Source organism: Marmota monax, unplaced genomic scaffold, assembly GCF_021218885.2.
Source record: "Marmota monax isolate L192 unplaced genomic scaffold, Marmota_monax_Labrador192_F-V1.1 WCK01_AAM20220418_F8-fsc00114, whole genome shotgun sequence".
In the NCBI taxonomy this organism is placed as follows: Eukaryota; Metazoa; Chordata; class Mammalia; order Rodentia; family Sciuridae; genus Marmota; species Marmota monax.
Window position 1 is genome coordinate 4,886,327 of NW_026694943.1, and position 15,334 is coordinate 4,901,660.

At 36.7% G+C, this 15,334-nt stretch overlaps 1 protein-coding gene across 5 annotated transcripts in view; it reads left to right on the forward strand.

The window, feature by feature from the left end:
* The window catches only part of Esr1 (estrogen receptor 1), a 388,588-nt gene that overhangs the window by 231,174 nt on the left and 142,080 nt on the right, over positions 1-15,334 (forward strand). The window lies entirely within an intron of this gene.

Genomic DNA, 15,334 nt, shown 5'->3' on the forward strand with positions numbered 1-15,334 from the left:
CGCTGATGCTTCTAAGGCTAACCACATTGCAAGAGTATTCCTTCTAGCTCCCTCATCCCATTGGTCATTTCCTGAACCAATGGCAAGAAATCATGAATAGCTTTTGGATTTTGTCAAATGCCTTTTTCTGAACCAATTGATATGAATTTTTCCTATTCTCTCTGTTAAGGTGGTATTCATTAATTTATTTTCTAATGTTGAATTTGTTTTACATAACTAGAATAAATGCTCTTTGGTCAGGCTGTATAATTTATTTTATATGCTTTTAGATTAGACTTGCTGACATTAGCTGAAATTTTATGCTAATGATCAGGTGAGAGATATTGGTTTATACTTTTTCTTTCTTTTAATGCCTTCATATGATTTGGTATTAGTGTGATGCTGGACTCACAAAATGAGCTACAAAGTGTTTCCCCATTTTTGAAGGTTATTAATTATTGATTCCATTTCCTAAATAAAGAGTTATTCAGGATATCTGTTTCTCCTCATGTGAGTTTTGGTAATTTGTCTTTCAACAATTTGTCCAATTTATATAAATTATCAAATTTGCAGGCATAAAATTATTATAGTATTTCTTTATTGTCCTTTTAATGCCAATGGGACAAATGATGAGGACTTCTTTTTTATTTATTATGTTGGTAATTTATGTTTTCTCTCTTTTTCTTAATTAGCCTGACTGGAAATATATCAATTCTAATTGATCTTTTTGAAGAACAAGATTTATTCAACTGAATTTATTTTATTTATGTTTTTAATTTTGTTGATTTTGTTCTAATTGTTATTTTTTTCTCTTATTTTTATTTTAGACATATCTAGCTTTTTCTCTTCTTGTCTCCTAAGGTGAAACTTTGTTTTATTGATGTTATACTTTTCTTCTTGTCTCATATATTCATTTAATGCTATAAAATTTCTTCTTAAGAACTACTTTTCTATATGCTACAAATTTTAAGTTTTGTTTTTATTTTCATTTAGTTCAAAACATTTAAACATTTCTCTTGAGGCTCTTTTTACCCCTATGACCCTTAAAAGAGTGTTGTTTAATCTGCAAATATTTGGGAATTTTCCAGTTATCTTTCTCTTATTGATTTCTAGTTTATTTCAATTCTAACATGAGATCATACTTTGCATGATTTCTGTTCCTTTAAATTTCAAAGGATGTTTATGGCCCCGAAACTGGCCTATAATGGTGAATAGTCCACCAAAGCTTGAGAAGACTGTTTGATGGAACATTTTATAAATATTAATTAGGTCAAGTTGATTGATAAGAGCTATTGAAGTCAATAACTATATGCATGTTGATTTTTTCCACTGGTTTAAACTATCAATTACTGATCAAAATGATGAATTTTCTAACTAAAACAGTGGATTGGTCTGTTTCACTTTTCATTCACCTGTTTTGTCCATGTATTTTGAGGCTCTACTCTTAGGTACAAACACAATTACTAGTGTAATATTTTCTTAGCAAATTGATTTTTCTATCATTATATGGTAACCCTCTTCTTAAATCCTGATAATTTTCCTTGTTCTGTAGTCTGCTTTTCCTGAAATGAATACAGCTATGTCAGCTTTATTTTGATTTAGTATAGAATTTTTTATCCATCCCTTTACTTTTAACATATCATGTGCTTAGAGTGGGTTTCTTGAAGACAATACATAGCTCAATCTTGACAATTTCTGCCTTTTAATTGGTATACTTAGACCATTTGTTTTTAAAGTTGTTATTGATATATTTGTATTAACAACCATGTTTGTGACTGTTTCATGTTTATTGCTAGAGTCTTCCTTTGTGTCCTCTTCTAGTTTAATTGGAGCATTTTATATAATTATCACCTCTCTTAGAGCAAAGTTTTTTTTGTAGTAGTAGTTCCCCTAAAGTTTAAAGTATACATTTAAAAGAATAATCCTAGTACACCTTCAATAAAACTCTTCCAGTTTACATGTAGTATAGGAACATTAAGACAATAATCCCAAGCCCTCCTTCCTGTCCTTTGTGACATTACTGTCATTCATCTCACCTATCTAGTCACCTAATTCATTGTTACTATTATTAATTTAAACAGGAAGTTAAGCCTATTAAGAACTTTAAAAGATTTTACTTTTTCTGCTTTGATTTTATTGTCTGAGGGTCTTCCAAGCTTTATGTAGACACAGTTTCTGATCTATGTGTCATTTTCCTCCTACTTGAAGACAGTCTTTTATTATTTCTAATACCAACACAAGTCTACTGGTGATGAATTCCCTTAGATTTTTACTTTTTAAAAATAATTATTTCTCTCCACTTTTAAAGGATAGTTTTTATGGGTTTGAAATTCTAGATGGGTCACTTTTTTCCTCCCATCATTATATTTCATTCTACTCTTTTCATGCATTCATGGTTTCCGAAGAGACATATTCTTATCCTGTTCTCTATGGGTAGTTGTGGCCCCCTGTCTAGGGTTTTCTCCCTGTCTTTGGCTTTCTACAGTTCAAATATTATGTACTGAGGTGTAGCTCTCCTTGCGGGAATGGGGACATTTGTTCATTTTCAAATTCTCTAAGATACCTCGATCTGTGGTTTGCTCTCTCAATAATTTTGGAAAAATACTCAGTCATTGTTTCCACCAATATTTTTTCTTCTCCTTTCATTGGTTTCTTTCTCACATTCTAATTATGCATAGGTTATACTTTTTGCCTTTTTATTTATTTTTTTGGTCCTTTCATTTAAGTTAACTCACTGCTTCTTCCCTTGGCCAGGATGAGCTAGAGTAGTGTCTAGCTTTTTACCCCAGAGCAGTGTCTGGATATCAACTACCAAAGATGTTTTTCATTTTTATCACAGTATTTTTACATTTCTAACATTTGCTTTTGATTTTTTCTTAGAGTTTTCATCTTTTTTGCTTCTGGTACCTAGATGTTCTTGTAGGTTGTCTACCTTTTCTATTAGAGCCCTTGACATCTTAATCAAAAGTATTTGGAATTTTTCTTTCCTCACATTTCACATTCAATTCATCAACAGTTCTTATTGACTTTACATCTAATTCTATCTTGCATCCTCTTTTTTATCATGCAAAATATAAGCTCCTGTTATCTGTTACCTAGTCAACTGCCGTGGCTCCCTAACTTATTCTGCAGTGCTTATTTGAGGCTGTAAGTTCTCCCTAGGGGGTACCAGAATAATCTTTTAAAAATATGAATTCTATCATGTCACTCAACTTAAAAGAATGCCTTCTCATCTCTCGGAATACAATGCACAGTCAGTCCTTACCTAATCTCCTGGGTTCTGGAGGACGGGCCCCCTCACCTTACTTCTTCCTTGCTCTGTCTACTGTAACAATAACCTTCCTGACCTCTGCCTTTTCCTTGAACAACTTGGGTGCATTTTCTTCCAACTGTGGGCATGCTGGTCTTTCTTCCACAGCAGAATTGACCATCCTAGCCACTGTGCTTTGGTTTCTAAACCTATGTACTCTGTGGTCTAAATGCACTTTCCACACGTTGTTTTTCCTCCTGACATGTTTATTATTACTTGTTTAATGTTTATCTTCATCACAAAAATAATGGTAGTGTGAGGGTAGGAATTTTGTCTTTTTACCCCAGAGCAGTGTCTGGCTATTAGTAATTTGTATTGTATGAATTAATGAATGAATAAAATTAATTTATCTAATTTTAAATAGATTTATTTAAAATGCACTGTTTATGTAAGCATGCATACATTTTACATAAGTGATATATGACACCCTTTCAAAGCTTAGAGGTTTTTAACTATTCTCAACTGATTGTAACACACTGGAAAAAATCATGGTGAAGATGTTTTTTTAGAGAAAATTTTAATAGGAGATAGGTGTCAATTTTAGCCCATCTGCTTCATTTGGAGAAAAATGATCTATTTTAATATGTCTAATATTCAAACCTTGGGATCTACTAGTAGGCAAATAATTTGCCTAAATAAAAACTTCAATGAAAAAATAGGAAAATAACTTCTAAAAATATTTCTGGACTAGGATTTATATAATGTAGACTATGTATTGAGAAATGTTGTAGGTGATATTTCTAGGAATTACAGAATCATTGATTATATGCATGGTGAACCAATAGATGTACTGTTTTATGTGATAGTTTGTCCTCCAGGGATTCTAGGGTCTCAACTGTAAACACAAAAACCACAGAATACAACTAGTTATTTTGATTAACAGTGCTTGTAGGTTTTTACAAATTGTACCAGTCAATATTTTCGGAGACAGCTGTGGCATGGTATTTTATTGTGTGGGCCCTGCAATCAGTCTTCCTGGGTTCAAGCTCCAGTTCTGCATCCAGTTTTCTTGGCAATAGGAAGAGATACGGTATAGGACATATCTTACATTGTGTCTCTGAAAATTAAATTGCATAATATAGGCCAAGAGCTTAGATGAACGCCTGGTATATAACAATGACTCAATAAATCTTAGCAATTATTATTATTATTGATTGCATTATTATTGATTACAAGCACTACAAACTGGCTCACACTTAAGAAATAAATTATTGAGACAATTTTGTGACAAAAGAAATTATTGAGACAATTTGATTCAATGCCAGGACTGAAATATCAGGCTTAGGGAACAGTTGTGAGCAAGAGAAGCAGGGAGCCATTGCCTTTGCCAGTGGAGCAGTCCTGCCTCCATTCTTGGGCACCAGATGCACCACTGGACAGCAAATGGAATTGTCCTACGCCCTGGCTGCACAGCCTCAGGGGGAAGCGTGCTGTGGGTGGAGCCCAGGCCACTGACTTTCTCCCTAGAGTCTGGAGCCACAGAAAGCAGTAATTGTGGCTTTTGCAGTGAAAGGCAGATTCTGACATCTACTAATTCACAAACTAGGAAATTTGCCAAATATAGAAAGACAATTGAGGTGCCAGGAAAACAAAAATTAAGAAATGTCTATTACTACAATTAGTTAATAAAATTACCCATTTCAAAAATGTTTGAACAATGCCCTAAAAACAACAGTTCAGTTTGAAGTACCAAACAAAATGTTCAAAACTGCAAAACTGGTCCTCAGTCTTTCTAAGTTCTCTGTCTTTAGGTGTTCTGTAGTGATTCTAAACTTCTAGAAAACTGAAGACTCTTACCTGGGATCTATTCAAACCCAGTATATTTTGGTCATGTAGATCTGACCTGGAAGGTCATTTCAACTTGCCTTGGGAACCTGCTTCTACACAGTGAATAGATTATCCCCTTGAATAAAGAGAGCTACATTCACAGGGTTAAATTGGAGGAACAAGCAAAGCGCTGCATGTCTCTGGAGAGATGCTGCTTCTGGGGTCTTGGGGGCTGTGCTGCCTCCCCAAGTTCCTAAATAGCAAACGTGTCTTCAGACCACTGTAACCTGGATCAGAGAGGATCATCAGATAAACAAAGGTGAAAATAGTTCTCATGGTTAGCAGCTGGGGAGAACAGGAATTGCAGCTGGGAAGCAATGAGCCAGAGTGTAAAGAAATGGAGAGGCAGGGTGAAGGAGCTAAGCCTCCTAACTTGCTATTGGGAAGAAGCACGGAGTTAGTGGGAGGGAAATACGGTCTTTGCTTACTGAAAATAAACTCTCCTTTTCCTCCCTCTAACTTTTCTAACTTGGGCTTGAAATCCTTTTTGGTCATTATACTTTACAGAAGAGGAAAAGAAAATCCCAATAAGATCCATGCTGGTAAAACTCTAGAAGAAGAAATGGAGGATTTCAAACAGGAAGTTGGTTAATAGAGAAGAGATGAGAGTAAGGGATTTTGTTAAATCTAATGATCAAAATAATTATTGGGAATCTCTGCCAAGATGGAATAGCAGGTACTAGATTATCCACCACCAGAAACGTAAAGTAAATAAAACCTACAAAAAAATATTACACACACATACACACACACACCACACACACACACACACACACAGTCTTTAAAAACCAAGCAGAGCATGACAGTGTCTCTTGAGAAAGGGAAACTAATAAGGAGAGCCCAAGACAGCTCCAGGTTCCTTCCTGGAGGGAAGGTCCAGGACACAAAAGTGAGGAGGAACTCGGGTATAACTAAAACGGGACAGCAGCACCGTGAAGGGCCCAGGGAAGGAAAGCAACGGAACAAAGAAGATGGAGCCCACTAGGCTGGAATGGGGTCTAAGTCTGACCACAGATGAAATGGGACCCGAAATTGTTGAGGTTGAATAAGAAACGGATAGAAAGAGAACAGGGTGGTGATGTTGCAAAGCATTATAAAAGGATACACAGGCCCAGTCTGCTTCTACCCAAATGGAAGGTTTATGAAAGGGATTTGTAAAGCTACGTTTCAAGGTACTTTATTTAGACTCTTTGTGAAAATTCATGAGTTTTAATTTAGAATTTGGGTTTATTCCATTAATTAATGACTTTTAAAACTGAAAATAAACAAGTAAGCCCTAAAATAACTTCTTCCCCTAATTCCAAACAAGATGCACAGACAAACACACATACAGCTGCTTTGGACAAATGGAGTGATGGGGTGGCTAGAAACCCCAGGAGCCCCACCTCAGATACCCTGTGGTACTGCCCAGAGTCTTCAAAGTGTGGTTGAAGAGTTCCAGCTTACGGCCAAGGCACTCAATGAAAGTCTTACGTACACCGTGGCTGGATGACATGGGTGTACAATGGAGATGAACAAATCCCTAGTGAAGGTAGGCAGGGTGCCCAATTAGGAGCTACTTTAATGATCTGGGCAAGGGGATGAGGATATGAAGTAGCATGGTGTGTTAATGAGCTTTGTGTTACTATAATAAAATTCCTCAGGTAATCAATTTATAGGGAAAAAGAGTTATTTTGGCTTAGGGTTTCAGAGGTTTCCATCTATGTTTGATTTGCTCTGTTGCCTTTGGGCCTCTGGCAAGGCAGCACATCAGGGTTGGAGCTCATGATGCAGAAAACTGCTCTCTTCTTGGCAGCTAGGAAGCAAAGAGAGAGAAAGGAAGGGCTCAGAGTCCTAATATCCCCTTCAAGGACACACCTCCAGTGACCTCACTTCCTGCCTTTAGGCCCTGCTTCTTAAAGGTTCTGCCATCTCCCTGTAACCAACAGGCTGGGGACCAAGCCTTTAACACCTTGACTTTGGGAGACATTTTTTCAGCCAGAGCAAATGATGGCAGTGAAGAGAAAGGAAGGGACTAAAGCAAGAGGCGTATGTGGAAATGCTGTGTGTGTTATGGTGATTCTTTGGATGTGAGGAGAAAGAATGTTGAATAGTGTTAAATGAACTAGATCATTCCTAGTTCCTTGACCTGACACACTTTAGGAATGTGATTATATTAATAATAACAATAATCTACAATTACATAATTTGAAGATACAATCTAATGGTTCGATAGGGGCTTTATGATCAGTCATATTGTGGTACACAGGCTACGGAATCAGATGTACCTTGGTCAGAATCCTGTGCTGACCTTGGTAGGACCTTGGGCATGATAGTCAATGTATTCGCTGTTAAATGAGGACAATAACAATATTTACTTTATAGAATTCATCTTGAGTATTTGAAGGGACACCATTAGAATTGATGAAGGGGGAATATCTCTAGAGCAGTTTTATTAGTTCTTTATTTAATTTTTAACTAATCAATACTTCTGTTTTCTTTAACATGTTAGATTAAAAAGCTTTTAGTGTATTTCTTTGTCTGGATCTTTAATACCTCACGAGTAATGTGAAATTATTGAGAAACAAAGGAAAAGTGATTATGCAAAAGCTTGAAATACTTAATAATACATTGAAGTAGTTGTAGGAAACTGGAAAAATGACTATACTGGTGTTATACTAGGTTTTTTTTTTAGAGGTATTGGTTATTAAGAGGAAAAAAAATTTTCAATAAAAGAAAAATTTAAAATTAGAATGCATTAGAAGTGAAAAATCCAGTGAATTCTATTATTAATGAATATTCAGATAGTATATTAACTTTTGAGATTCAATGGCCAAAGAATTTAAAACCTTAAAAAAATGATTAAGCCGAGTCTAAAATAATTAGACACGCTCTTTTAAAATGCCTCAGGCAATTTGCTCATTAGGACAGATGTTTTTCCATTTAGGGTTAGGACGTACTTTTAAGCAACAGAGATATCTTCATCCTCTTTCCCTGGGGATAATGCCCAGAATGCCTTCAGCTGATGACTGATGTTTGAATCCCAGGCAGGCTTGCAGAGATCCTTGGGGCCTGCCTTCCCTCCAGAATAACCAAACCACCTTCCTCTCCCTTTCATGCCCACCCTGATTGCCTGTGTTAGTAAATTCTCTCAAATTCATGCTTCCTGTGGTGGATTAGAATTACTGGGGTCCACAGTGAGTGCTACTAAGTAGAGACGCTTTCCTTGGCCTAAGTCCTGACAATAGTTGATGAGGATATCAGAGATGCCTAACCCCAAGGAGACAAAAATCAATCTGGTTGGCGTTTTACACTCATGATGGGTTTGACAAATGAAAGAGGCTTTCATTTCTCAGTCACTTATGTAAAATCCATGGACCCGGTTAGGAAAATCATTGAATAACGGAAAGATAAAGAAATCTGCTTAGGTGCAAGTGTTATCTAATCAGCGGCACAACTTGAGAGCTAATAACATGTACATTAGCCTCTCCAGTGCCTAACATCTTGTGCTGATAAATATATTGCTCAATCATTCTGAAAATATTTTAATGTATAGGGCATCTCATATGTACAATCTTATGAGCCACAGTGCTATTGGCTACCAATAAAGTTTCTGACTCTCAAGAAGCTGTCTGTTTAATATTTGCATAATCTATGGTTTTTCCCCCTTGCCTCTGCTTCATGCTCATTGTTTAGTCTTTTAGCTTTTTCCTGATAGTGTAAAAAAGGTAGGCAAAGAGGATGAGCCTATGTTGTTCCTCTACAGATAATTCTGGAGGAATTGGGAGAGAGCAGAGAATGAGTTTTTAGTTTTGTCTTTGGCTTTCAAGTATCCATGCCTTTCCTGTGCTCCACCCCTCTTTATAACTAAGAACTGACCTTACACTCCTCAGAGACACAACAGCCCACAGTCATGGTTCTGATCTTCAGTTCTCACTAGACATAGGGTAAAATAGGAATAGAAGTTGCATTATTTTTCACCTTCTTTCATTTAATTCCAGTTGTACCTTGTTTTAACTGCTGCAAAATAGTTGTGCAGTGTTATCACCAGCAATGTGTACATTATGACTTGCAAGTAGAACAGGATTCCTTTCTCATTGAACAATACCCTGGGATCCTCTCACAGACAGTTGGCCACATAATATGTAGAAGCGTCTCTTTTTATTTTCTTTGTATAATTGTGGGAACTCTGATATTTGAAAAGTATAGTACATTTGGGGTAAATTAGAAAAAAAAATTCATTAATGCTCATTGAATTTATCTTTCCCTCTTTGACTCTTTGATGGTTTTCCAAATAATCAGCCTCTCTTCATCTCTCCAGTTGTGTTTTCCTCTTCCACCTCTCCAACCTGTGGCCATTTTTGTCGTATGTTCAATAACCTGAATTGTGTGTGAAACTCAAGTGGGTGTGCTGGTTCAAGTCACTGCTTTAAATAGCGCTATGACTAAACCACCAGAACAGTCTACTTCCAAATTCCTCTAAGATGAGAAATTTCATGATTTGACACAAACATTCCTGTAAGGTTTTCATTTAGCCTATTCTTGGAAAATGCCAGTGGTCCACCTTATTTCTTCTTATGGTGGCAGCTTCTGACTCAGTTGTCCCTCTGACTGTTGCACATGCTCCTGGTCCTGCACTGCAGCCAACTCTCCGGGGTCGCTCCATACTGCTTCTGTTTCAGCCATTGGGCTGGTAAGCAGGCAGTTAGTGGAATCATGCCACTCAAGATTGCCCCTCTGAGGGTGGTGCTCGAACTTCCTCTAAGCCTTTTCTCCGGGCTCACTCCTCCTTGTTCCTTCCTGGTTCTCCATGTGACCTCAGTTCAGGTCTCCTTGACATTCTAGTTAACGCTAATCTGAATAGATCTTTCTTTACTATGTGGCATCTGGCACTGAGCATGCTTCTGGTGTGCTCTGATGAGCCGGGAGCAGAGGGGGAGCACCATCACCCTTCATCCAGATGTGGGAGCATCTGGCAGTGAGGCAGCGGAAGGGCCCAATTCTGCACAATGACTGGTCATATACTGTTGTTCTTGTCTGACTTGGTTTACTTCTTGGTGTTCTTACACTTATCAACTTTGTACCAATGATAATGGCTAAAATTCAAAATCTCTGTTTAACTGAAAAGCAAAACAAAACCACTTCTTTAAAGAGCCATGACCTGGAATCAAAGAGAAATGATCATGGGTGAGCCATGAACCTAAGTGCAGTTTTCTAACATTTACAAGATTATTGTGAGAACCAATGAGTTACAATGTGTTACAGCATAATATATGTAAAACACTTAAAACAAATAGTGCCCAATGTGTATTTGCAATAATGATGTAGTTTATGGTTATGATAACTTATTCTAAGAGCTCTGATAAATGCTCATTTTAATACTGAGCAATAGAAAAGGTGGGTGGCTTCTCTTAGTTTTAAAAATGACATCTAATATACCTTTAGACCTACAAGAATAAAAGTTATATATTAAACACTTTACAACCACATATTTGCCAAAATCCCTTGAAAAATTAAATTAAAAAAACCAAAGCTCTCATAGTCACTCATTTGTTTTGGAGTGATAGAGAAAGATGATATATTATAGCATTTATTTCTCATGTCTTTAATAGTAAAAATAGTTGTATTAACTTTTTATCAAATGATAATTTTCTACATATAAATCGAAAACTGCTGCTATCTGACAAATTTTGGAGAGATTAACTTTCTTTGAAAATACAGAAGCTTGTGTGAAATTTTTTCTTTTAAAAATATTTGTTTTTGCTGATAACATGTTTAGCAGCACAGCCTGGCCTTTTTCAGGCAAGATACTGAGCCAAAACCTCAAAGAATCACAGCAGAAAAACTGAATTCCCCCTTTCTCCCCTATTCCATGATGTAGTTAGTAAGAACCCAGCTGGGTAAACCTTTGGGGGAGGGAAACTACTTTGAACTACTTAGAACTTTAAATTCCTAGGTACTTTATTTTTTATAGCTATTGTAAATGAGATTGCTTTTTAAAATTCTTTTTTAGATGATTCATCATCAACTTAGAGGAATGCAACTGATTTTTGTATGTTGACTGTGTATCCTGAAACTTTGTTGAATTCACTTAATAGTTCTAATAGTTTTCTTGGTGAAGTCTTTCTGATTTTTAGTGTATAAGATCATAACTGTAAAGGGACAATTTGACTTCCATTTTTCCAATTTGGATGCCATTTATTTATTTCTTTTGCTTGAATACTCTGGCTAGAATTTCCAGTACTAGGTTGAATAAAAGGAGTGAAAGTGGCCATTCTTTTCTTGTTCCCCTTAGAAAATTTCAGCTTTCTCCTCTTCACTATTATGTGAGTTGTGGGGTTATTGTATTTGATCTTTACTATACTGAGGTATGCATACCTTCTGAACCTAATTTGTTCAGTTTTTTATCATGTACGGATATTGAATTTTATTCAATGCTTTGCCTCTACTGAGCTGATCATATGGACTTTTGTCCTTTATTCTGTCGATATGATGTCTCACATTTATTGATTTGCATATGTTGAACCATTCTTGCATCCCTGGGATGAATCCCACTTGATCATGGTGAATGATTCTTTGGATATGTTGTTAGATTTGGTTTACTAGTATTTTGTGGAGAATTTTTTCATGAATGTTTTTCAAGGAAATGTATGTAGTTTTCTTTATTCATGTTCTTGTCTAGTTTGGGTCTCAGGATAATTCTGACCTTGTAAAAAGAGTTTGGAAGAGGGGCTGGGGCTGTAGCTCAGTGGTAGCACACTTACCTGGTATGTGTGTGGCACTGGGTTCGATTCTCAGCACCACATATACATAAATAAATAAATATCAACAATTGAAAAATATTTTTAAAAATTTTAAAAAAGAGTTTGTAAGAGTTCCTTCCACCACTTAATTTTTTTTTTGAATAACTGAAAAAGAATTGGTTCTTCCTTAAAGGTTTGGATGGACTGCATCAGTGAAGCTGTTTGATTCTAGGTTTTTCTTTGATGGGAGACTAATCCAGTCTTGCTGTGGTTGGTCTGTACACGGTTTTTCTATTTCTTCATGATTCAGCCTTGGTAAGGTGTATGTGTCAGGAATTTTTCCATTTTCTCTAGGATATCAAATTTGTTGGCTTTTGGTTGTTCATGATAGTCTTCAATGATCCTTTTCAATTCTGTGGTATAAATTGTGATATCTCATTTTTCATCTCTGATTTTGAGTCATTTTTTTAGTCTAAAAGTGTCATTTTTGTTTATGCTTGCAAAAATCAACTCTTAATTTTGTTAATTTTTTTCATATTGTTGTTTTAGTTTCTCTTTCATTTATTTGTGTTCTGACTTTTATTAGTTTTTTTCTTCTGCCAACTTTGGGTTTGGTTTGTTTGTATTTTCTTTTTAGTTCCTTGAGATGCAATGGGCTATTTATTTGAGAACTTTCTGCTTTTTTCATGTAAAAGAAAGTCAAGATTCCCATGAGCCTATGTGCAAAAATTCTCAACAAAATAGTAGCTAACCAAACTCAACAACACATAAAAATGTTATTCACCGTCCTCAAGGGGGATTCGTCTTAGGGATGCAAGAAGGGCTCAATATATACAAGCCTATCAGTTTTCCTCTTAGTTTCCTATACCCCCTAGGTTTTGGTATGTTGTATTTCCATTATCATCTATTTCAAGAAAATTGTATATTTTCTTCTTAATTATTTCACTGATCCATTGGTAATTTGGGTCCGTTTAAGTTCCACGTATTTCTAAGTTTTTCTTGTTACTGATTTCTAGCTTTATTGCATAGTGATTAGATAAGATACTTGATATGGCCTACTGTATAATCTCTCCTGGAGAATGTTTTTGTGCTGCTGAGAAGAATGCATATTCTGCAGCTGTTGGATAGAATATTCTGTAATGACGGGTCCATTTGGTTTCTGGTGCAGTTTAACTCTGCTGTTTCTTTTTTGATTTTCTGTCTAGATGATATGTCCCCAGCTGAAAATGAGATCTTAAAGTTCCCTGCTATTATTGTGCTGGAGTATGTCTCTCCCTTTAGGTCTATTAATATTTGCTTTATATATTTGGGTGCTCTGATATTGGGTGCATATATATTTAGAACTGTCATTTACAATCTTGCTGAATTGATCCCTTCATCATTCTACAATGACTTTCCTTGTTGCTCTTTAATACTTTTGATTTAAAATCTGTATCTAAATATCTAAATGATCTATCGTACTCAAAATAAGTATGACTACTTCTGCTTTCTTTTGGATTCTAGTTGCACAGAATTTCTTTCCCTGTCCCTTCACTTTCAGTCTATACATGTCCTTAGAATGAAGTATTTCTTGCAAATAGTGACTAGTTGGGCCTTGTTTTTAAATCCATTAAGGTATTCTGTGTCTTTTAATTAGAGAATTTAATCCACTTGCATTTAAGGTAATTATTGATAGGTTAGGTCTTATTACTGCTGCCTTCCTTCCTTCCTTCCTTCCTTCCTTTCCAGGGGATTGAACTCAGGGCACTCAACCACTGCGCCACATCCCCAGCCCTGTTTTGTATCTTAGTTAGAGGCAGATTCTCACTGAGTTGCTTAGTGCCTCACCATTGCTGAGGCTGGCTTCGAACTTGTGATCCTTCTGTCTCAGCCTCCTGAGCCGCTGGGATTACAGGTGTGCACTACCACTCCTGGCTCTTTGTTTCCTTTATGGCCTTCCTTCCTTCCTTTCTGTTTGATTTTCATAAATTAATCTTTCTCAGTGAAATTTGTTTTTCTGATGAATTATGAATTGTTTCTCTGTATTTTTTTGCAGTTCATTGTGTTTTTCTTAAACAGCTATTTTGAATCTCTGAGTGTTCTTACATGTTGGTTGCTTTATAATCAGTTGCTGGTATCCATTTTCTTTTTCTCCTTCTCCTCCTCCTCCTGCTGAGGATAGTACCTGAGGCTCCCCACATGCTAGGCAAGCAGTCTTTCACTGAGTCATGCCCCAGCCCTTCTGGTGTCTTATTTTGTCTATTAGGTGATGTTTTGATTTTCTGCAATTTGTTAATGCTCATTAGTGTGTGTGATGTCATATGCATATTAAAGGATTAGGTATTATTCCAGTCTTTATAATTTGTCTTTGTGCCCTTCTTTCCAGAAATTCTAATTTATTTTCTCTGAGCCTGTGGTCACTGTCACTATTTCAGCAGTAGATGGTACCCTAAGTCCTGAGGTGCCATTGTGTTGTTCAAGACGGCCGAGGGATATATCTGAAAGGGCAGTCCTTCTCTATAAGCCTTCTTGTCAACCATCCAGATGCCTTGTCCATGGTCAATGATCTGAAGTCAGGCACCATAGAATTTTGCCTGGCACAGGCCTCACTGTGGAAGGTCCAGAAACAACTAGTGCCTATCTCCCTCTTCATTCTGCAATGGACAGTAACTCTCTCCATGTTGTGCTGCCTGGGATTGTGGAAAGGATGGGCAGTCCCACGGACACCATGGCTGCTTCAGTGCCAGTTCATATCAGAAGCCAATAGTCCACTGATACCAGTGCAGCATGAGGCAGGACCAAGGCCCTTCCTGCTATGACCTGCCTGCTGCTGTGGTTTCTTTGTGGCCCAAGACCCCTGCAGCTGATTGGATGTGAAGTGGGCTAAAATGCAAGGCTGTCCTACTGGGGACACAGGTCTCTGCCTGGTGAAGGGTGCATACACAGGCTTTGTCTAAGTCAAAGACTGGGGGTAGGGGCTATAGCATTACTCCCAGTACTGAATGTCACTGTGGTACACCTGGCACTTGGTTTCGTGTCTAAGGTCTATATTCCTCTCTCAAGTGGGAGGTGTCCTTCTCTACATTGTGCTGCTTAGAGTTGAAAGAAGGGTAATGTGAGCAATTCTTTCCTTGTTGCCTTTAAAGAATCTTTCTTATTTGTATGCTAAAAGCAGGTACTGTGATCTCCCATAGCTCTTGTGAAGGTACTTTCATGTGTGAATAGTTCTTGAATTGATGTTTCTGTTGAGATTCAATCTTTGGAGGCTCTTATCCCACCATCTTACTCTGCCCCTTTATTATTAAAATATTCTTTTAATTTACTATTTAAAAGAATATTCATGCAGAAGAAATGTTTGATGTTAAACTATATTTCAAGAATAGTTTTTTATTATAATTCTTTTGTTTTACAGCATCTGTTTTATACACACACACACACACACACACAGACCTGGTGTGTCACAGCCAGCTTGTACTGGCTCACAAAAGCCTACTGTTATTTACAAGCGTTTTATAAG